This window comes from Prionailurus viverrinus, chromosome A2, assembly GCF_022837055.1.
Source record: "Prionailurus viverrinus isolate Anna chromosome A2, UM_Priviv_1.0, whole genome shotgun sequence".
In the NCBI taxonomy this organism is placed as follows: Eukaryota; Metazoa; Chordata; class Mammalia; order Carnivora; family Felidae; genus Prionailurus; species Prionailurus viverrinus.
Genome location: NC_062562.1, coordinates 153769010 through 153792914, shown reverse-complemented (window position 1 = coordinate 153792914; position 23905 = coordinate 153769010).

The window sequence follows — 23905 nt, the reverse complement described above, 5'->3', positions numbered from 1 at the left end:
GCTCCCATTCTGTGTAAGCTACCATTTTCCTTCAAGGAATTCTTGGATAGGTCTTGCAGCTTCCCTTTTGGTCTTCAGAGTCCAACTGGCACACAAATCCGGAAGGACCCTTTTAAAACACATCCAGGCCAAGTCATCACTTTGCTCAAAAACCTCCAATGGACTTCCTTCTTCCTTAGTAAAATTTTATCTTTAAAGTACCATTATTTTGGAATAGAATAGAAACCCCAGAACTAGACCCACAAACGTATGGCCAACTAATCTTTGACAAAGCAGGAAAGAACATCCAATGGAAAAAAGACAGTCTCTTTAACAAATGGTGCTGGGAGAACTGGACAGCAACATGCAGAAGGTTGAAACTAGACCATTTTCTCACACCATTCACAAAAATAAACTCAAAATGGATAAAGGACCTGAATGTGAGACAGGAAACCATCAAAACCCTAGAGGAGAAAGCAGGAAAAGACCTCTCTGACCTCAGCCGTAGCAATCTCCTACTCGACACATCCCCAAAGGCAAGGGAATTAAAAGCAAAAATGAACTACTGGGACCTCATGAAGATAAAAAGCTTCTGCACAGCAAAGGAAACAACCAACAAAACTAAAAGGCAACCAACGGAATGGGAAAAGATATTTGCAAATGACATATCAGACAAAGGGCTAGTATCCAAAATCTATAAAGAGCTCACCAAACTCCACACCCAAAAAACAAATAACCCAGTGAAGAAATGGGCAGAAAACATGAATAGACACTTCTCTCAAGAAGACATCCGGATGGCCAACAGGCACATGAAAAGATGCTCAACGTCGCTCCTCATCAGGGAAATACAAATCAAAACCACACTCAGATATCACCTCACGCCAGTCAGAGTGGCCAAAATGAACAAATCAGGAGACTATAGATGCTGGAGAGGATGTGGAGAAACGGGAACCCTCTTGCACTGTTCGTGGGAATGCAAACTGGTGCAGCCACTCTGGAAAGCAGTGTGGAGGTTCCTCAGAAAATTAAAAATAGACCTACCCTATGACCCAGCAATAGCACTGCTAGGAATTTACCCAAGGGATACAGGAGTACTGATGCATAGGGGCACTTGTACCCCAATGTGTATAGCAGCACTCTCAACAATAGTCAAATTATAGAAAGAGCCTAAATGTCCATCAACGGATGAATGGGTAAAGAAATTGTGGTTTATATACACAATGGAGTACTACGTGGCAATGACAAAGAATGAAATATGGCCCTTTGTAGCAACGTGGATGGAACTGGAGAGTGTGATGCTAAGTGAAATAAGCCATACAGAGAAGGACAGATACCATATGTGTTCACTCTTATGTGGATCCTGAGAAACTTAATAGAAACCCATGGAGGAGGGGAAGGAAAAAAAAAAAAGAGGTTAGAGTAGGAGAGAGCCAAAGCATAAGAGATTCTTAAAAACTGAGAACAAACTGAGGGTTGATGGGGGTGGGAGGGAGGGGAAGGTGGGTGATGGGTATTGAGGAGGGCACCTTTTGGGATGAGTACTGGGTGTTGTATGGAAACCAATATGACAATAAATTTCATATATTGGAAAAAAAATAATAAAGTACCATTATTTGATCCAGAAATCCATATACCCAAAAGATTTGAAAGTAAAAACTTAAATATTTATACATCCATGTTAATAGCAGCCTTATTCATAATACCCAGAAAGTGGAAGCAACCAAGTAACCTTTGGCATATGAATGGGTAAACAAAATGTGCTATACACATATAACAAAAATAGTATTCAGCCTTAAAAAGAAGGGAAATCCAGAAAAAAGGGGGGGGGCAAAGGGTGGTGCCTGGGTGGCTCAATCAGTTAAGTGTCCAACTCTTGATTTTGACTCAGGTCATGATCTCATGGTTTGTGAGATCAAACCTCTCTGATGGGCTCTATGCTGACAGTGCAGAGCCTGCTTGGGATTCTCTCTCTCCCTCTCTCCCTGCCCCTCCCCTGCTCATGCACACACACACTCTCTCAAAATAAAAAAATAAACATAAAAGAAAAGAAGGGAAATTCTGACATGTGCTATAGCATGTATAAACTTTGAAGACATTATGCTAGGTGAAATAAACTAGTCAAAAAAGGAAAATAAATAACCATTCTCTAGCCAGAAAACAAAGTTCCTTCTTACCAGAGGCTTACCACATAAGCCTCTATCAACAGCTTCCAAGAAGCCAATGGTTTGAAGATAATATTTTGTTAACATGTGACTTGTATGGTTGCAATGCCTCCCCAATGTTCAGGAATATGTAAAACTTGGAAATTGGGCAGAGAGCTGTTTGCATGGTATTTTAATTTATGACAAACCAACTGAAGGGTCCTCAGGCTCTTAGAATATAATTCAGGTTGACTTGGAAACTCTTTTTATAATTCTATCAAATTATAGGTTAATTTATAGAAAACTGATGAGGTGAAATATTATTCTTTGTGTTCAGAGAAAAGATTACCCTACAGGTTTGGGTTCATTGCCTTGTAGTTCGTTAATCAATTTTGTTTCCAATTTGACAATTTTATGTTTAGAATTCCTTCTTTCACTTACTAATCCACTTTCTCATATTCTCCCAGAACCTGCATTGTTACCCAGCTGGTTTCCTCATTAATGAATTGATTAAAACATTGATATGGGTTTATTATTTATATAAAAGTGTGTTTATAACATCTTTTTCTAATACATAAATGTTTATTAATATTTCTTCCAAGAGCTATCTTAGATTTCTTTACGCATAGCTTTTTATTATATATCACAAAAGGGAACTATAAGTGAAAGCAATGAGTTAAGAAGTTTCCAGATCCTCTTTCTAGTCACAGGCTAACTCTTCTAATACACTTTCCAGCTCAGAGACATCAATGTTTGTGTTTTTCCACAGGTGATGGTGATGTAACATTTTGTTTTTCTTTTTTTTTTTTTAACTTTTTTTTTTTAACGTTTATTTATTTTTGAGACAGAGAGAGACAGAGCATGAACGGGGGAGGGGCAGAGAGAGAGGGAGACACAGAATCGGAAGCAGGCTCCAGGCTCTGAGCCATCAGCCCAGAGCCCGACGCGGGGCTCGAACTCATGGACCGCGAGATCGTGACCTGGCTGAAGTCGGACGCTTAACCGACTGCGCCACCCAGGCGCCCCAACATTTTGTTTTTCTATGTTACTTATTTATTTGTTTTGAGAGAGAGTGAGAGTGAGAGCATGGAGAGAGGTGCAGAGAGAGAAGGTGAGAGAATCCCAAGCAGGCTCCATGCTGACGTGGGGCTCAAAACCATGAACATGTGAGATCATGACCTGAGCCAAAATCAAGAGTCAGATGCTTAACTGACTGAGTCACCCAGTCCCCCCACCACTTTTTAAAAATATTTTTTTGTATGTGTGTGACAGTGGTGATGTAACATTTTTTTAAACTATGGTCCTGAATTCAGTAATCTTCAAAATACTGCGATTTGGCAAGTTTTGATGCTTGCATTTTTTTCATTTTGCTTGTGATCAGTAATTCTTCTTCAAGTAGTTTAGTAATGAAGTATAATACAGCTTTATCTACAAGATCTTTTCTCAGGTCCTATAAAACATTACATTATTGCTTTGCTGGACAATGTGGAATTGTGGTCATTTTTTTTATTTCTCCAAGGAAAATATTTACTTTGTTACCATTGAATTTATGTCTTCCTCTTTCATTTTTGTGCATTTCTCCATATACATTAACTTTGTGTATCTAATAGCTTTATTGGGGATTAATTAACATACACAAACCCCCATATGTTTAAGTTGTATAATCTGGAAAGATTTGACCATATGTATACCCATGAAACCATCACCAGAATCAAGATAATGAATGTAGGGGCACCTGGGTGGCTTAGTCAGTAAAGCATCTCACTATTGACTTTGGCTCAGGTCATCATCTCATGGTTGGTGGAATGGAGCCCTGCATTGGGCTGTACATTGACAGCATGGAGTCCACTTGGGATTCTCTCTCCCCCTCTCTCTCTGCCCCTACCCCATCTATGCTCTCTCTCTCTCTCTCTCTAAAATAAATAAACTTAAAAAAAAGATAATGAATGTATTCATCACCCTCCAAAGTTTCTGTTATGTGTTTATCACATCTTGAGCATTATATTTTGAAGAAGCTTTCAATATGAAGCTTTATGAAGCTTTCAATGTAATATGAAGAAGCTTTCAATGTAAATTGTAAATAAATAATGAGTAAACTGTAAAAGAAATTTCCTAACTACAGTCTTAAAGAGGGAAGAAGGATCTTGTATTAGTTTCCTTGTTGCCGCTGTAACAAATTACCACTAACTTAGTGGCTTAAAACAACAGAACTTATTTTCTTACATTCTGGAAGTCAGAGGTTCAAAATCAGTTTCACCAACCTAAAGTCAAGGTGTTGGCGGAGCTGTTGGAGCCTCTAAAGGGAGAATCTCTTTCCTTGCCTTTGCCAGCTTCTAGTGACTACCTATATTCTTTGACTTGTGGCCCTTTCCTCTCCACTGCAAGCTATATTCTACCATCATGTCACTTTCTCTCTGACTCTGACTCTCCTGCTTCCTTCCTAGAAGGATAACTGTGATTACGTTGGACCTACACTGATAATTCAGGATAATCTTCCTAACTCAACATCTTGAACTCAATCACATCTGCTAAGTCCTTTTTTTGATGTAAGATAATGTTCACAGGTTCTGGGGATTAGTATGTGGAAATATTTGGGGGGAGGGTGCATTATTCAGTTTACCACAGATCTCAAGGAGTTAGTTGAGTCCATCTGTATCCCCTACTGCCTATTCTGCATGTAGGAACACCCCCTCAACATTCCACTGGCCAGACTTCTATTGGGCTTATGGGAACCCTAAAAAGTCTCCAAGAGTACAAGAGACAGCAAGGCAAAGCTTTTCTGTCCTAGTAGGGATGCTCCAGCTGGTGACTAGTTCTGGAGGTATAGATGTTGACAGCAAGAAGTTTCTTCCCCAATGGAAGACTCAACGCTACTTCTGGGTGAAGCTGGTAACATGTATCCTTGTAGTGATATTTCTCTTGGCATGCTCCATGATCACTCCACTAACTCTCTTTTCCCTTCTTCTTCATCCACTTCTCTCTATCCCCCTCATCACCTGTGAGCCCTGTAGGGGGCTGCCCACTCATTCTTTGTTCTCAAGATAAAAGTTCCTTGCACATTTTTTCCTTCTTAATAGCTCTCAGGAAGAGACTAAATCTTTAGCATGAAAAATAAACTTCCTTTTCCATAAGGGCAGGGAAGGGAAACGAAGGGCAGGGAAGATTCTAGCAATTTGTATAATCCATCCAAGAGAAGAAGAGAGGTTTCCCTTCCATCCTGGAGAACGATTCTGAATGATTCTATTAAAGAAAACAAAAAAGCAAAGCAAATATTTTGCATACTTAAAAACAATGGAACAATTATAAGTGCAGTCTTGAAAACTCACACAGGAGGGAACATAACGAAAGATATTTTCTGGTGACTCTTAAATCATGTTAAAAATAGAAGTGCAGAGGGGGAAATTCTACTGGTATGTTTCTAACATTTGAATAGCATCAGATCAGGATGAGCCCCAACTTTATTTCCAGTGTTCTGGTCCTACATATCCAACACCTTATGGAGCATTTCCACTTGTATTCATTGTAAGGGTTAATTCTTTTTTCTTTCTTTTTTTTTTTTTTTCTGGAGGGATGCAGCTTCCACCCCACTCTCCTCTCTTTGGAGTGTCTCCTTGAAAACATAATAAGCTTCATGAGAGGCCCTTATCTTTGGGATTTATAATGCAAGATCAGAGCCTTGTGATACTTGGAGCTGTGAAAACCTACCTCCAAAATTGATTCAGAAAACTCTCAGGAGGGAAAAGGAGACAATCACAGGTACATCCATTTATCTCCTAAGGAGGTAAGAGACTTTTTCATTGTTCTTTCTTCTTCTGTGCTATATAAAATATGTAATTTTCAAACTAGACTATAGTCATGAAAATTATACTCACTTTCATGTTACCTTCTATGTGCAGAATTCTGATCATGCTTACTCAGTAATAAATTGCTTTTCTGTCTCTTGTATCTTGATACTGTTAAAGTAAAAAGATTGGGTCCAGGTGGAGTCACTCATGCTAAGCCCCATGTCAGCAAACCAAAACTTAACTAAGTTTCTATGCTGGCTTTCCCGGAAATGGAAGGCCCAGATCAACCAATCAGCGTGTGTCTGCTCCACACAAGTTACCTGACCAGGCTCCAAGCCTTCCCTTTGCTTCATATGAGGGGAGTAACTCTGCTTTAGTCAATCAGCGAACTCCCAGTGCAATTTCCTTGTTCCTGTTCACTTTGATCTGTAAAAATCTCTCTCTGTGTTTAGCTCTCCAGAGCCCCTTTCTTTTTTTTTTTTAATTTTTTTTTCAACATTTATTTATTTTTGGGACAGAGAGAGACAGAGCATGAATGGGGCAGGAGCAGAGAGAAAGGGAGACACAGAATTGGAAACAGGCTCCAGGCTCTGAGCCATCAGCCCAGAGCCCGACGCGGGGCTCGAACCCACGGACCGCAAGATCGTGACCTGGCTGAAGTCAGACACTTAACCGACTGCACCACCCAGGCGCCCCTCCAGAGCCCCTTTCTATTTGCTAGGTTGAAAGCTATTCAACTCATGAATGCTGAATAAAGCCAATACAATCTTTAAAATTTTGTCAGTAGAATTATGTTCTTTAACAGTATAGAGAGCTGTTTGTCGGTAGGTGTTGAGGAGGAAATTTTTTTTCTCTATTCTTTCAGGTTCTGGTTCTTTTGGCTGATGTATACATTAAGTTGACATAAGACAGATTGATAGGAGAAAAACAAATTTAATTATGTACGTATGGGAGCTGCCTAAGAAGATAAGATCCATAGGCAGTTAGGCAATTGAGGCTTACCGACCAGCCATTCTGAGCTAAGGAGAAAGGGGTAGGAGTCTGTGGCTCCAAAGGGGAGGAAGACAGCTCACAGGAAGATGGGAAGAACAAATGTTTGATAAACAAATGCTTGCCATGCCATGTACAGACAATGGGACACAGACAAGAGTTTGGTCTCCAGGCCTGCTGAGCTTCCCCCCAGCTTTCCACACCAGCCCCATATTCTTTGTAGTTATCTCTGGTAATAGCTCTCTTCCTGGACCAGGCTGTTTATCTAAATTCTTTTAAGCAGTTAAGGGGGAGGTGAAGCTCTTTCTGGTTCTCTTGGGCCTTGATTGACTTCAACTCAAAGTCATCCACATGCCAAAGTGGCACATTTTGGTGTAGCTCATTCTGAACCCCTCCATGGGATTGTTCAATTTCCTCAAAGAGTGTTGTCGAACATTTCAAACTCAATGCGCTCAAACCAGAATTTACCAATTTCCCACTTCCTCCACCCCAAACTTCCTCTTACTCAGACTTCCTCTTAGGCTTAAAAATAACACAGTCTGATAGAGGTTTCAAAAGACTTCCTGAATCACCTCACGCTGCACCAGCGGTCTTTCCGTGCTTTCTTCCTCTTCCTCCGCCACCTCTTCTCCTTTCTCTTCCTTCTATTTCTTCTTAATGAAGTAAATTAGCCTGATTGTTCTGCTTGCAAAAATGCCATGTACATATTGTGACAAATTCAAACAGAATAGGCAAAATTTTTTCAAGTAAAAGTTGAGTGAAATCTCCTGGGTCACATTTTTGATACATTTTGCTGGTATTTTGGTACATACAGAGAAGGTTCCCAGAGTATAAATCTACTTGCTTTACTCCTTGAATTGAAGCCCTTTAATACCTTTTCATTTCTCTTTGGATAAAGTTCACACCCTCTGCACTGAGCTCTTGCCCCTCATTACTTCTCCATTCTGTTCTCTTGCAAGACACCCAGTGCCCCATTACCCCCACCCAGCTAAGACTTCCCCATAGTTACTCACACACTCTGCACCTGCCTCAGTGCTTCTAATACCCAGCCTTCCCTGTGGACTGAGAACTAGGAGGGTAGGCAGAGAGTCTTGCTTGCCTTGGAATCCCAGCACCTAGTCCACAGCGAGGTACATAAGAGGCACAATCATTATTTTTGAATCAATTTATGAGAGAGCTTTTTTTTTCTAGATAACCCTTTCAACAGACATTTAAGTGTCAACTGGATGGCAGATTGTATCCTGTTATTATCAAGATTAAAGATCTGTAAGTCAAGGCTCTCCTCCTCAAGGTTTTCAGAGTGTCCTGCTGGTCTTTTAGACAGAAATGTCTCTAAACTAGAGAATGACGGTTCTTTTTTTTCTTTTTTCAAAAAAAATTTTTTTTACATTTATTTATTTTTGGGAGAGAGAGAGAGAGCAAGCAGAGGAGGGGCAGAGAGAGAGGGAGACACAGAATCTGTAGTAGACTCCAAGCTCTGAGCTGTCAGCACAGAGCCTGATGCGGGGCTCAAATCCATGAACCGTGAGATCATGACCTGAGCTGAAGTTGGATGCTTAACCAACTGAGCCACCCAGGAGCCCCAAGAGTGAATGACAGTTTCATGGGCTGTGTCAGCTTGATACCAATACCCTTTAAAGATATCACCTGTAGTTGTAATTCTGGGATTCTAAACACTCTTATGATCTGTTATTTTGTCTACTATCCATTTCAAGATAAATTAGTTCAACAAGGCTATCCTCCCAATTTTTTTTTATTGTGGTAAAATATATATAACATACCCCCTGTAACCATTTTAAGTGTACAATTTAGTGGCATTAATTACATTCTCAATGTTGTGCAACCACCGCCACCATCTATTTCCAAAACTTTTTCATCAGCGCAAACAGAAACTCTGCATCCATTAAGCAAGAACTCCCCACTCTCCTTCCCTTCAGCCCCTGGTAACCTCTAATCTACTTTCTATCTTTGTGAATTTCCCTGTTCTAGCAATTTCACATAAGTGAAATCATACAATAAATATTGTATGTCCTTTGCTGTCTGGCTTATTTCAATCAACATAATGTTTTCAAGGTTGCAATGAGCCTTTTTATTTTCATTTTTACTCTTCCTTTTTTTTTTTTTTTAATATGGGGGGAAATGTTTCGTCTGCTACCTGTTTAGAAATAAATCAGAGAAACAATGTTTTCTATTCTTATTTTTGCTTGAATATCTTTCATAACAAGGAATAAATGCTTATAAACCCTACTCATTTTTTCTCCTCCTTCCTTTGGAGAAAATGTAACATTTTCGCACATTTATGCTATATTCTTTCTTCAGGTGCCTTAATCTATCCCCCATTCCCACTTCACAATTTTTCCCTGCTCCTGTGGATGTTTGCTGACACTAACCAGAGTAATAAGGGTTCTTAACCATAGGCTGATGGAACAGGTGTCATTATTCATTAGGTATCCTGTTTCTTTTCCCCAAATCTAGGAATAGAATATTTTGAAGTTGGGGCTGAGAGAAAATTTTGGATTGTCTGCTGTTCATTGCCCTCTAGTTGCATTTCATGTTCAGTCATAATTTTTCTATCAGTGGCCAAAGCCAAGATTGTGACCATCTCTTCAGGTTCTTCAGTTCCTTCTAAGTGTTTTATTATCAGCTTTCTTAAGCATGGCCACAGCTGGCTGGCACAGAAATGACTAAGATCCTTCCTGCTCTTTCTTCTTAGCTGGCTGGCATTGGCCTCTGCCTTAACTCTTTATCTCTTTTGGCAATACCAACAAAATAAAAGTAGTGATAGTTGTGTAGGAGAGGAAAAATAATTTCTCCTGTACTCTTCATTATTTTTGACTGAGATCTTCCCATCCTGTACTAAAGGATGGATTAGCAGGAGAAAAACAAACACATTTAGTAACATATATACAGTAAAACCTTGGTTTGCAAGCATAATTCATCCCAGAAACATGCTTATAATCCAAAGCACTTGTGTATCAAAGTGTATTTTCCCATAAGAAAAAATGGAAACTCAGATGATTTATTCCACAACCCACAAATATTAATGTAAAAATGATTACAACACTGTAATATAATACAAAATCATAAGGAAAATACAAAACATAAAGAAAAATAAACAAATTAACCTGCACTTGCCTTTGAAAACCTTCGTGGCCAGTGTGAGGGAAACAAGAGAGAGAACGGTTACTATGAAGGAGGATGTTCACTATCACTAACAGAATCACTGCTACCTATTGCCTCGATGGAATCTTTTTCTTTTCCTGCAACTTTAGCAAGGAACCTGTCCAATGACCCTTGTTTTTGCCTCCTTTTGAGGATTTTGCAGAAATGTGTCATTGCATTTTCATTAAACAGATTCATAGCTCGCATTGCTACAGTCTTATTCAGGTGGTGCTTTGTACAAAATTTTGCACTGTTTCCCACATTTCACACATCTCCCTAATCTCATTTGAAGTGAGGGATCCCTCTGCCTTTTCCTCTCCTCTTCTGCAGACGAGACTGCAGATGATAGGCAGATGTAGACTTCTTATAAAATCTTGCAATTTCCACTACTTGTGTACCTCATTCATACTTCTCGATAATTTCCTTCTTAACTTCCACTGTAATCATCTCCTTCTTCTTACCACCTTTCTTTTCAACCTTTTCTACAAACCTTTTGCTTTATTTTACTTCATTGTATATGCTCGCATCAATGTTGACTACAGTATAGTATTAATAAACTCTTGTCATATACTGTATTTAATGTAACTGGCAATAAGGCAGCAGAAGAAGAGGTCTCTATCTGTAGGCAGCCTGACCTACAATGAAGCAAACAAAGCATTTTAAGCTTTCTCTTGTATGGAAAAGCAAAGGACTGTCCATAGGTGCTTTGAAGTGACAAAAAATACACGAGTGCCAGTTCTGGACACCTTCCAATGTTCTGAAAAATCACTGATTTCTGCCAAACACCGTGGCCTAAGACCAAGCATCTGAGCATAGGAGATGATCACCCACAATCCTGCAGAGAGAGAGAGTGAGAGAGGGAGAGAGAGAGAGAGAAAGAAAGAGAAAGAAAGAGAGAACCATTCTTTCCTTTGTGATCATGTGATGTTCGGCATCAGGTACTACTCGCATTTCAAGACCATTGCTTGCTTATTAAGTTAAAATTTTTTTTTTAATTTTTTTTTTCAATGTTTATTTATTTTTGGGACAGAGAGAGACAGAGCATGAACGGGGGAGGGGCAGAGAGAGAGGGAGACACAGAATCGGAAACAGGCTCCAGGCTCCGAGCCATCAGCCCAGAGCCTGACGTGGGGCTCGAACTCACGGACCGCGAGATCGTGACCTGGCTGAAGTCGGACGCCCAACCGACTGCGCCACCCAGGCGCCCCTAAGTTAAAATTTATTAGAAATATTTCTTCGTCTTGCAGAACACTCACAGAACAAATTAATCACAATCCAAGGTTTTACTCTACTTCACATATACATGGGAAATAGCTAGGAAAACTGATTAAGAGTTCCCACAATTGGCCAAGCCACCTCCTTAAATACCATCTTCAGCTGAAGACAAAAGGAATATGTTGGGGGGGAGGGCAATCTAGTTATGAGAAATTTCCAGGAAAGCACAGTGAAAAAAGACTAAGGTTTGTTGTGCAGATTTAAGTGGGTGCCTCCTCCATTGACAAGATTCTCTTGTGATTTAGAATCATCCTTCTCTTCTTGGTACAGAGAGACATGTACAAGGAGAGATTTCCTTTATAAATTTTCCTTACAAAAGGGTAAATTTTACTATTTTTTGATTCTCCTCTGTCTGCCTTTTCTCAAAAATAATCAGTTCAAAAAATCCATATGCCTAAGAGGCATATTTTGGGATGACATATTCTGCTACCCTTCATTTGGCTTTATAATGTTTTACATTTTCAGTGTGATTTCCTATGAAGTTGGGGAGGAACAATATTTCCATCTACCCTTTCAGGTTCTGTAGCTAGGGCACAGGGGTGAACAAGCACCTGCCTCTGGAGATCCCAAACAGACCAGGTTCACCACTGCCACTGTCAAAATCCAAAGGCAGAGAAATGAGGGGTGGCGAATCAAGGAATTTATTTCAGGGAGGCCAACAATAAGAAGACAACAGACTAGTGTTTCAAAGACTATTTCCAAAGTACTGAAAATACTTCAAGGCTTATATAAGAAAAAATATAGCAAAGGTGAGTGTGTTGATGCAGGTGGGCAGTGAAAGTCAAATAGATCATGGTCTTTGAGCCGATCATGGGCAGGGTCTTGCCGGCTCAGGGAAATCCTTAGGCTTGAGGGGGTAGTTTCAGTTCCTGTGGTTGGGGGAGGGGTGCTCTGCCCTCAGGGTCTTCTGCCTAGTCCAAGAGAAGAGCTGGAAAGAAGAACACAACTAGAAAGTCTGGGGTCGAGGGGCGCCTGGGTGGCTCAGTCAGTTGGGCGTCCGACTTCAGCTCAGGTCATGATCTCACGGTCCCTGAGTTCGAGCTCCGCGTCGGGCTCTGTGCTGACAGCTCAGAGCCTGGAGCCTGTTTCAGATTCTGTGTCTCCCTCTCTCTGACCCTCCCCCGTTCATGCTCTGTCTCTCTCTATCTCAAAAATAAATAAACGTTAAAAAAAATTAAAAAAAAATCTGGGGTCGAAATGATGGCAGTGAAAGTCCTCTTTCAGTTCTGTGATTACTCTAAGAATTAAACTGACATTAAACATGACAGATTAAACAGGACAAAAAACCAGTGAAAAATTTTTATTAAGTTTACTTATTTATTCTGAGGGAGACAGAGAAAAGTGTGAGTGGGGGACGAGGCAGAGAGAAAGGGAGAATCTCAAGCAGTCTTCCCTCTGTCAGCACAGAGCCTGATGTGGTGGGGCTCAAACTCAAGAAACTGTGAGATCATGACCCCGGCCAAAATCAAGAGTTGGGTGCTCAGCCAACTGAGCCACCCAGGCATCCCAAAAACTCAATTTTAATCATATACATACACACTGGAGCTCCACAAAGATAAGCCACCACCAAAGGTGGCCAGGTGATGGAGACTTATATACATACCATCCTGAACTAAGAAAAGGGATATAAGTTTGGGGCTTGTAGGTGGGGGGGGAGGCAATTCACAGGAAGGTGAGAGAAGAAAATGTATGGTAAAGGAAGTATGCCCTGTCAGGTAGCTAAGTCTCAAAGGTGAAAAACTTATTTCTGCTAATACCTTTCTTCCTGGTACCCAGAGAAAGACACCTTTACAAATGGAGATTCCCTTTATAAATGGAGATTTCCTTTACAAATATAAACTCCCCCTACAAAAGGTAACTTCTCTGTTTTCAGAGCTTCTCCAGTGTCTGCTTTTTTTTTTCCTCAAAATATTTAGCTCAAAATAATCCTTATGACAAAGAAGCATATTTTGGGGTGGCATACTCTGGTACTCTTTGATATGCATCTATTTTCTCCTGAAAACGATCTTACAAAGGAGGCAGGGTGGGGTTTATCTTTCTCTCTTTACAATGAAGAGATTTAAAATATAGAAAATCTAGGTTGATCTGCACCAATGCACCCAGCTACTAAGTGGCAGACCAAAAACTGTGACTATGATTTGTGATTGGCTTTGAAGGCCCTGTCTCAGTTAGACAAAGAGACCACTCAATAAATATTTGTTGAATGAATGAATGATATGCTTGCGTTTGCTCTTGCCTGACTGACCATGCTGTTGGCAGGCTCTACAAAAAGCCAGCTGTTTCTTAGAGTAAGCAGAGCTTTCCCACCCTGACTTCCTTCCCAGGGTCTTAGTAATGCTGTTATTCAGACACACTTTTAGATAAATAGTTTACCTTTCCAAGCAGCAGAATATCCTTCATTTATAAAAATTCTCAGAAAATTGTTATAGGAGAATAACATGTGAGAAAGTGGAGGTCTTGGTTCACGATTCATTCATGAAACACTTGTAATTAAGAGCATATACCCAACACATTAGACTAGGAAGGAGGAGAAGGGCTAAGGGAGTTGAGTGTGGGCCAAAAGGAGAAAATATTTTCACAATTAAATGGAAGAAGGCTACTCATGGATCTATGGTAACAGCAGAATTATGAACTGAAGAATATGATAAACTTTGCACCTGAGATCCACAAAGAAAAAACCATCTTCTATATTTCTTTCCCTCTTATCCCCCACGCAATAACGGAAGGGACAACAAAAAACAAAAAACAAAAAAACCTAAGCCCAGCTAAAAAGATGTTGTTTTTGAATTTCACTTTTATTTTGTAAGTAGCATCCTTTTGGAGAAGTGCAGTCTCTGAAGAGAGAATTCCTTACAGAGCTGCAGTCCTAAAATGCAAGCCATTTCTGCCAGTTGCTGGCAGATCTTTTCTGCCACCTGGGGAGTTGCTCTCAATTGTATTGACTTTCTGTGACCTTCTTTTATCATGCAAACCAAGGCAGTCTAATTGACTGAGCTGGGTCCTCCCCAGTCCCCAGCAGATGGTCATTACTCATAGCAAGTGAATGGTAGGATTACTGTTGGGCTCTGGCTCTCCCTACCTTGAACCAGTAAACAGGTTCAAGGTCCCAAGCTTAGACCGATATTTGCAATGGCTGATATTCTGCCATTCTTTCTGGAAAGGATTTCTATTTTGAAAGCTTTACATTTTCCAAATCACAGGTGAAGACTGATCCAAAATATTATATACGACTTGGTCTAAATTCTTAAATTTACATGTAGCAGTAAGGACAAAATGGTATTTCAACATTAGCCGTGAAAGAAAACAGAAAACAAACTTAAAAATATCCTTATTTTGAAAGCTTTTATGAAAAACCATTTTTAATACAGATAACATGTTTGCAAATGCTAAGATACTGGGAAAAAAATGGGAAAACAGAAATCCCAAGGGAAAAAAAAAATCTGTTTTAGAATCACAACACCCAGAGACAAGATACATAACCCTTGGTTGAATTATATTTCTTTCCAATTTCTTGTCTTTACACTTGTACTTTTACTACATTAGAACTCACTAAATATTCACTTTTTATTTTTGCTTTATTTCACGGCATATTATGAATCATTAGCATGTTTCATATTACTAACAACTTCACTGAGCTGTTTTCGAGTACTGCTTTACGGTTTATCATGTGGATAGGCCATTAAAAGTATGAAGTTATTAAGTATTAAAAGAAACTTTCCCACAGACAATGTACTGATACAGTAGGTTTTTATTCAGCGTTTCATGAATTGGACTGCGTCTAATCTAGCAGATAGAAAGGAGCCACAAGAGCTGCACAAGGCAAGAGATTTTTTTTTTTAAGTTTATTTATTTTGAGAGAGAGAACATGAATGTGAATGGGGGAGGGTCAGAGAGAGAGGTAGACAGAGAGAACCAATCAGGCTCCATGCGCAGTGCAGAGCCTGATGCAGGGTTTCACAACATAACCATGAGGTCTTGACCTGATCTGAAATCAAGAGTGCTCAATGGACTGAGCCACCCAGGTGTGCTGGCAAGAGCTTTTTATAGCCTCGAATGAACAGGAATGAGGGATACTTCTGGATACTGTTAAGGACATTTTTTTCTTAAATATTTATTTATTTTTGAGACAGAGAGACAGAGACAGAGCACAAGTGGGGGAGTGGTAGGGAGAAAGGGAGACACAGAATCCGAAGCAGGCTCCAGGCCCTGAGCTGTCAGCACAGAGCCTGACACGGGGCTCGAACTCACCAGCTGTGAGATCATGACCTGAGCCCGAGCGACCTGAGTCGGACGCTTAACTGACTGCACCTGGATACTGTTAAGGACTTTACTTGGAGTTTGATGATGATACATGTTAATTTGGTCTAACTTCAACTAAACACTTATGGCTTTGGTTTTCATTCTTTTATTAATTTTTTTAAAAATGGATATAAGTACTGTGAGAAGTAAGGGAGATGATTCATTTTCAGAAATACCAAATAAAAGCTGTGCTGTCTATTTAACAATAGGTTTACAACCTATTGGTAATATTTATAACCGCCCCACCCCCCACCCCCCACCTCCCCCACCCCCCCACACACACACAGAGTGGAGTCCTAAACCCTTAGACACTTCACTTCCTGGTTCTTCTTCCCCTCTCCATTTCGTGGGCTTATTTTTCACAGGCTTTACAATGAGTATGTACCAAGAAACTGAAGTCTCTACATCACCTCAAAGAATGTACATTTGTTCCATTCAGACTACTTGTTGCCTTACATGAGCATAGGAGACTTCCAGGTAAGGCTGTAACGTCTGTAGTGCTCAGCCAATGAGGAATCGGGGGGGGGGGGGGGGGGGGGACTTAATGCTAGGAGATAAATTGCCTGCTGTAACTGCCCCGTGTGTCAGTCCATGAGGCACAGGCTCTTGCAAGAACGTTGATTAGAGCCTCACTTCACTGTGCTCTGAGTCTGCATGTCCCTCTTTTGATTGGGGCAGTGGGATTATTTCTCACAACTACAGAGAACCATAGCTCTGTATGGTTCCTATTGGTCCCTATCTTTGTATCCATTACTCAGAATTAACCAATGCCAACCTTTTGTCATTTGTCTCCAAAAATTTTAATGAAAGAAATGGGTTTTTACAGAGATAGTTGAATTCTACTTTATTTTCCCCCACATTTCCTCATCACAAATCTGATGTAGAGTCAATCCGTGTTTTTACACTTTCTGTAGATATATAGTTTATGATTTAAAAATTATATAATTGTTGGGAAACCTGGGTGGCCCAGTTGGCCGAGCTTCTGACTTCAGCTCAGGTGATGATCCCATGGTTCTGGCCCCACACTGGGCTCACTGCTGTCAGCTTGTCAGCACAGACCCTGCTTCGGATCTGCTGTCCCCTCTCTCTGCCACTCCCCCACTTGTGGTCTCTCAAAAATAAATAAATATTTTAAAAATTATATAATTGTATCATACTATGTATATGATTCTGCAACCTGCATCTCTTGCTCAGCATTATCTTTTGAAATCTACTGATAGCACATAGATTGTTTCATTGAAATGGTAATCAGTATAGTAGTCTACTCTATAAATATGCACAATTTATATATCCATCTTCCAACTTATAGAAAATAAGTTGCTTGAAAATTGTTTTCCTTGTTACGAATAATAGAGCATATTTAAGTCTCCTAGTATGCATGTGCTAGAGATAGTACAAAAGTAAAATTCCTAGGTCATCGGGCATCCTAATATCAATTTAAAAATTATTACTACAGTAATTTCAAAAACAGGTCCTAGCACTTTGTAAGTTTCCTGTTCTTCCCATCCTTGTAAACATTTATTATTATAAGACTGTTTAATTTTTGTCAATCTGATAGATAAAAAATATCTCTGTATGTTTCATTTTGCACATCCTGGATTACCAACAAGGTTGAAGATCGTTCTATATGTTTGTCTTAAAAAAAGTACAGAACTTATAATGTGATGGTGTCTTTTTTGTTTTCATTGATTTATTCTTATTATATTTTGAAACTAATGCTTTATGGCTTATCTTAAAACAGGGCTTATGACATTAATTTTGTTTGGAAGTTTCAATCTTGATGTACCAAAATTTATACATTTTTTTCTTTATGATCTATCTCTGTTTTTTAGTTTATATATTGATTGATTGATTGATTGAGAGAGAGAGTGGGAGACAGGGCAAAACGTGACAAAGGGAGAGAATCCCAAGCAGGCTCCACACTGTCAGCACCTGACACAGCACTTGAACTCAGGAACCTTGAGATCATGACCTGAGTCAAAATCAAGATTTGGATGCTTAACCAACTGAGCCACCCTGGTTCCTTATGATCTTTGGTTTTTTGTTTTGTTTTGCTTTTAAATTTTTAAATGTTTATTTATTTACTTTTGAGAGAAAGAGAGCACGCAAGCAAGAGAGAGACAGAGAGAGAGGGAGACACAGAATCTGAAACAGGCTCCAGTCTCTGAGCTGTCAGCATAGAGCCCGACGCAGGGCTCGAACTCACAAACTGAGATCGTGACCTGAACTGACATCAGACACTTAACCAAGCACCCCCATTTTTTTTAATGTTTATTTTATTTTTGAGAGACAGAGAGAGAGAGAGAGAGAGAGAGAGAGACTGAGCACAAGCAGAGAGGGAGGGAGGCACAGAATCTCAGGCAGGCTCCAGGCTCTGAGCTGTCAGAACAGAGTTGGACACGGGGCTCAAACTTACAAACCACTAGATCATGACCTGAGCTGAAGTTGGACGCTTAACTGGCTGAGCCACCCAGGTGCCCTCTCTGTTTTTTAAAACTGTATTTTGTTGTTAAGAAATTCTTTATTACTCCAAAGATATAAACATATTCTCCTATGTTTTCTTCCGCAATTATTAATTACTTTTACAATTAAGGCCATAATTCTTTTGGAGTTTTTATTCTCCCGCTGATATGAAAGGAAAATATTTTAATGTTTCCCATTTGGTAATCCAGTTGACGCAGGATCGTTTGTTGACACGTCCACTATTTTTCTTGTTATTTGTATTGATATCTCTTTAGCATATAAAGGCCTCATATATGATTGGTCTTTTATATATTTTATATATTTATTGGTCCCTATATCATACTATGCTTATTAATATGACTCTATAGTAGCCCACATTTTAGTTTCCAGGATTATTTCAGACTCTTATTCTTGTATATGATTTACAAAACCATTGATACTGCCTTCTATTCCTACTTTGCTGAGCTTTTATCGTGAATGAATGTTGAGTTTTACTGAGTGCTTTCATCTCAAACTATTGAAAAGATTATATTGACTTCTTCATTTTTAAATCTAACATAGTAAATTATATTGATAGTTTTATGTTGACTATCCTTGCATTGATGATACTTTACCCGAATCTGATACATTGTTTTATACATACACACACCATATTTATATTATACATACAGTCAGTTCTCATTATTCATGGTAGTTATGGCCTATATAGTTGGTATAGACACTGAATAAGTGAATATTGAATCATTCCTAGAGGAACTACAGTTAGGTTCCTGCAGGACTCTGGACACATTTTAGTCAACCCATCAATATATAATCTTGTTTTATATGTATTTTTGTCTAAAGACACCTTATTTAATATATATTATTGATTCATTAGTGCTGAATACATGGCCAAATAAAGATTATCTAGCATATCAATTTTTCTTGTATGGCACATCACAATCTTTTGTGCCAACAGAGCTAGATAGTACTTCAGCACTAGGCTTGGGGATCATTTGAAGCATCAAAATCACCAACAAAAATTACAGAAATATGAAAAAAAGTGACACTACGATGACAAAAAGTATATTGGTTTACTGCAAAAGAGCTAAAGCAGAAGGCAGAATATTGCCATGCTTAACTTCACCTGAGAACCTGTGAGACATACAACTCAAATTTTTTGCAACTCTGCGCATTTCTGTGAATGATCATGAAAGCACTTTGAGTACTGATTTTGGGATTACAAATAGATTTTGACAAGTAGGTGGATTCATAACTATGGAATCTGCAAATAATGTAGATTGAATATAGTATAGAATTTGATGTTATTTATTTATTTATTTATTTATTTAATGTTTATTCATTTTTGAGAGAGAGACAGAGCACAAGCAGGGGAGGGACACAGAGAGAGGGAGGCACAGAATCCAAAGTAGGCTTCAGGCTCTGAGCTGTCAGCACAGAGTCCCATGTGGGGCTTGAACTCGGGAGCCGCAAGATCATGACCTGAGTCGGAATCAGATGCTTAACTGACCGAGACACCCAGGTGCCCCTGATTTTCTTTTCAAATCATTATGTATGTTTGTTTTTTTTTGTCTAAAAATATGTATGAAATTATCTTTTTTTTTTTTCCCTTGTGGTTGAATTCTACCACACTATGAATGAATTCGGTCAATTTTTAGAAGTATTTCATTATAGGCTAAAAATAATAACTAAGTGCAATAACTACCCTTAAACTGGATACTCTTAGGGGAAAAATGTTATAAAGGATATTATTAGGCCAACTGACAAAATTTGAATATAGACAGTTGATTAGAGTATTATTTAAGAATTTATAAAGTTAGTAACTGTATGGTAGTAATATGTAGAATATTCCTATGTTTAGACAATACATATTGAGGTATTTAAGGGTTAATGACCACAATGTGTGTAATTACCTTCAAATGATTTAGGAAAAAATTTACACACACCTATACACAGAAAATGATCAAAGAAATGGATAAAATGTAAATAGTAGGTGAATCTGAGTAAAGGCTATGTACATGTTCTTTGAAATATTTCTATTTTTTCATATTTAACTTCCTATATATTTAAAATTATTTCCAAATAAAAAGTTTAAAAAGTGTTTTATGATTCTCAAAAATAATGTGCATTTTCTATTGTTCAGGTGCAGTATTTTATATGTATTAGATTGAATCTTCTTAGCTTTGTCATTCACATCCAAACCCTTAATAACAGTCCTCTTGGTGTGCTTCATCCATCAGATTCAGAGAATTACAAAAAAAAAAAACAACAAAAAAAAATGGGGCATCTGGGTGGGTCAGTTGGTTGAGCATCTGACTTCGCTTCAGGTCATGATCTCACAGCTCAGCTCCTGGGTTCGAGCCCCACATCAGGCTCTGTGCTGACGGCTCAGAGCCTGGACCCTGCTTGGGATTCTGTGTCTTCCTCTCTCTTTGCTCTTCCCCCACTCATGCTCTGTCTCTCTCTCTGTCTATCTCTCTCTCTCTCAACAATAAATACATGTTTAAAAAAAAAAGGAACCCCAATAGCTTTCCATTGTTTGAGTTCCTAGTTAGGTTTTGCTTTATACATTTTGAAAATATATTGCTGATAAGGGAGTGTGGGGCAAGCTGAGGGCAAAATACAGGCTGGTACACCGCCTCCCACCCCCCTGGTGGAATATGTGTGATATTCCTTGGACACTCCTGGCTACCCAAGACCAAAGGAAAGGGGTTTAACGGCTTGCCATGATAATGTGGGAAACTAAGGCAAATGAAAAATTAAATTCTCTTACTGCCCTAAATTCCCATTGACAAATCCTTGAAACTGGCAGAGTGACCCCCCTCCAGGAGCTCAGCTGCCAGGCTGATGACACCTTGCTACAAGCAAAAGAGAATCTTAGCCTAACATTATCCCAACCTTGAGAATCCTATAGTCTACTTCCTTTATCTCAACTGTCCTAAGATACATGCTGGCAATCACACTCCAAGCTTATGGCCCCATGATATACATCTGAAGGGTCTCATGACTGAGGTTGTATTAAATGGTAATAAATGGTATTTCTCTAGCAACAGCTAGCCCTTCAAGGTTCTAGAAAACTTGCTTCCAAAATTCCTTAGAGACTTACTCTATCCCAGACTCCCTACCAACCTGAGGGTATATAATGAGTTACCCGTCATGACCCCATGCAGCTTCCTGCCCCTGGGTCATGTCCCCATGCTTCAATTAAGTCATCTTTTTTGCACCAAAGATATCTTCAAGAATTATTTCTTGGCTGTTGGCTTTGGACCACCCCATCATCACCCCAGAACTTCATCATTGCTAAGAACATCATTATTTTTCTCTTTATTGTCAACTTTTATGTAATTTCACCTACTATAAAAACAAAAAACAAGTAACACCCATTGGCCAAATCTGCGATAAGTTGTATAGCAAAGTAAGTAATGATAACAGTACATCATAACTTAAGGAATAAAGAATCCACGAGTCCATGCTGATATAAATAAATAATCAAGTAAATAAATAAGAGAGAAGGGCAAGGTCATCTTCACATTGGAATGTCGACTAATAAATGTAGTTGACTAGAAAATGGTCCTTTGGCAGCCACCACAGAATTATTTTAGGGAAAAATCATTAAAACTAAAGTGAATGGGTGAGTTTGATGACAAACAGGACATTGACATAATCTCAAAGAATCTCTCTATAAGTACATATTAATTACAAAGGAAAATAGTAACTTCTTAGTGGAGAGACAGAGACCATCTTGACCATGTGATCACATTAAATTCATTAGGAATGGGACAAATCAATATTTTGCCATCTAGATCGTGAAACATCTCCAATTTATACTTGGATGGGCATATCCATTCCATGATATTTTCCCCTGGGTTATGCCCATAAATCCATAGATTCCTGGTTTGTTTACCATAAGCAATCCAACCAACCAGATTCATCCTGTTAAAAGCATTCCAAAGATAAGGCTTTCTCTGTTAAGAAATACCTTTAACTCTTTTTCTAGGAGGTATTCATTAGTATTTTCACAAGGAGATTAGGCCTAGACATCTGCCTTATTTCTGCCCCCACCCTCTTTTCCCATAATAAAAGGAGAGGAAAAAACCTGCTTCACCCTTTTTTGCCATAGACAATACAAATACATACACGTATTCTCCTCTATGATTTCACTGCTGGTGTCCCTCATTGAATAGAAATCCTTGGTCTTGATATAATTGTGTTCATCAATAGTTGGCTCTATGGTTTGTATTTCTGAACTGTTTAGGAAATTGCTCCCCAGCTCAGGTTGCAATGATATTCTCCTTTATATTCTTCTCTCAACTTTATTGGATAATGTTTCTAAATCTTCCTGTCAGAGTTGGAGCAGCCCTCCCGATCTAGCTTCCTGCACGCAGCCCTGGTCCAGCTCTCTGTGCACAGGATGTGGGCTATGCTGTCCTTCCTGAGCAGGTGTTCTCCCTCTAGGCCCAGCATTTAAAGTTCTACTGGCTCCAAGAACTCTGTGAGCCATTTTGGTTCAGCGTCCTCGTGCTCTTAGACTTCAAGTTCACTCTCTTTTTGGCACCTTAGGTTTTTGCCTTTAACTTGGCTATGCTTTTCCCCTCTCCCTATTTTTTTTTTTTAAGAAAAATTGTTGCAGCCTTTCTACGTATGCAGTCTTGGTGATAGGCAATCTTTCCAGGTAAACCTTGCCTTCTATATTGATTAAGCAGTTATAATTTTTTTTTACCCTTGTAACATCATAGGAAAGAAAACAGATACCTCCTGGGGTAAAGAAACTGGGGGAGAATAACAGAAATATCTAAGGAATTTTATCAATGTGATTTGTGATGTGACTTTTCCTCAATGGATCTCCCCCAATGTTCAGGAAAATGTTCTCTTTTCTTCAGCATCTTTCACCAATTGCCTGAACTTGGATTTGGGTAAGAACAGAAGCTCTTCATAGAATTCATTCAGGTTACAATTTGAGGTTCACATTCCACTTTTTAAAAATTTAAGTTTATTTATTTATTTTGAGAGGGGTTGGGGAGCGGCAGAGAGACAGGAGAGAGAGAATCCCAAGCAGGCTCCACACTGTCAGCTCAGAGCCGATGCCAGGCTTGAACTCATGAACTGTGAGCTCATGACCTGAGCTGAAATGAAGACTTGGATGCCTAACTGAGTGAGCCATGCAGGCACCCCCCACTTCTTTTAGTAGCTGTGTGACCTTGGACAAATTACATAACTTCTCAGAGCCTCAGTTTCCTTATCTCTCCCATCAGGGTATGCACCACACAGATTTTGGGGTTAAATGAATGTCATGGACATGTCCTTCTCCCCCCTCACCCCCTAGCTGAGGAAAAGCAGAAGAGTGGGATGGAAAAATTTCAGGGAGGGTCTGATTTGTTACTAACTTGCATTGCAGTATTGTCGGACCCAACCTACCAGTTTCGCCATATACAAACCAGTCGCTAAGATTCTTACCAAATTAAAAAGTCCATGAGTTAAGGTTTTATCATCGTATTTAAAAGATTGACAAGTCTCCTGTGTAGTTCATTTTTTATTCGCCAATATTTATATTCATAAGTTTACTGAAATGAGAGAAGGGATTTGCTTCACGAGTTAAATATCTCACAAGGTAGCATATAAGTTCTCTGCCTTATCCCTATACACAGGTATGTTGCAAGAGGTATGTCAAGTAATTTGCTCCTCAAATTAGGAATTGAAGTGATAAGTACAATGGAAGGGGAAAAGAAAGCCAGGAGGGGGGGGATCAGAAATGCTGAAGAATTGTTTGGGTGAGCACGGAGGCATTGACTAAAGTCCGCTTTTACTTTGTTT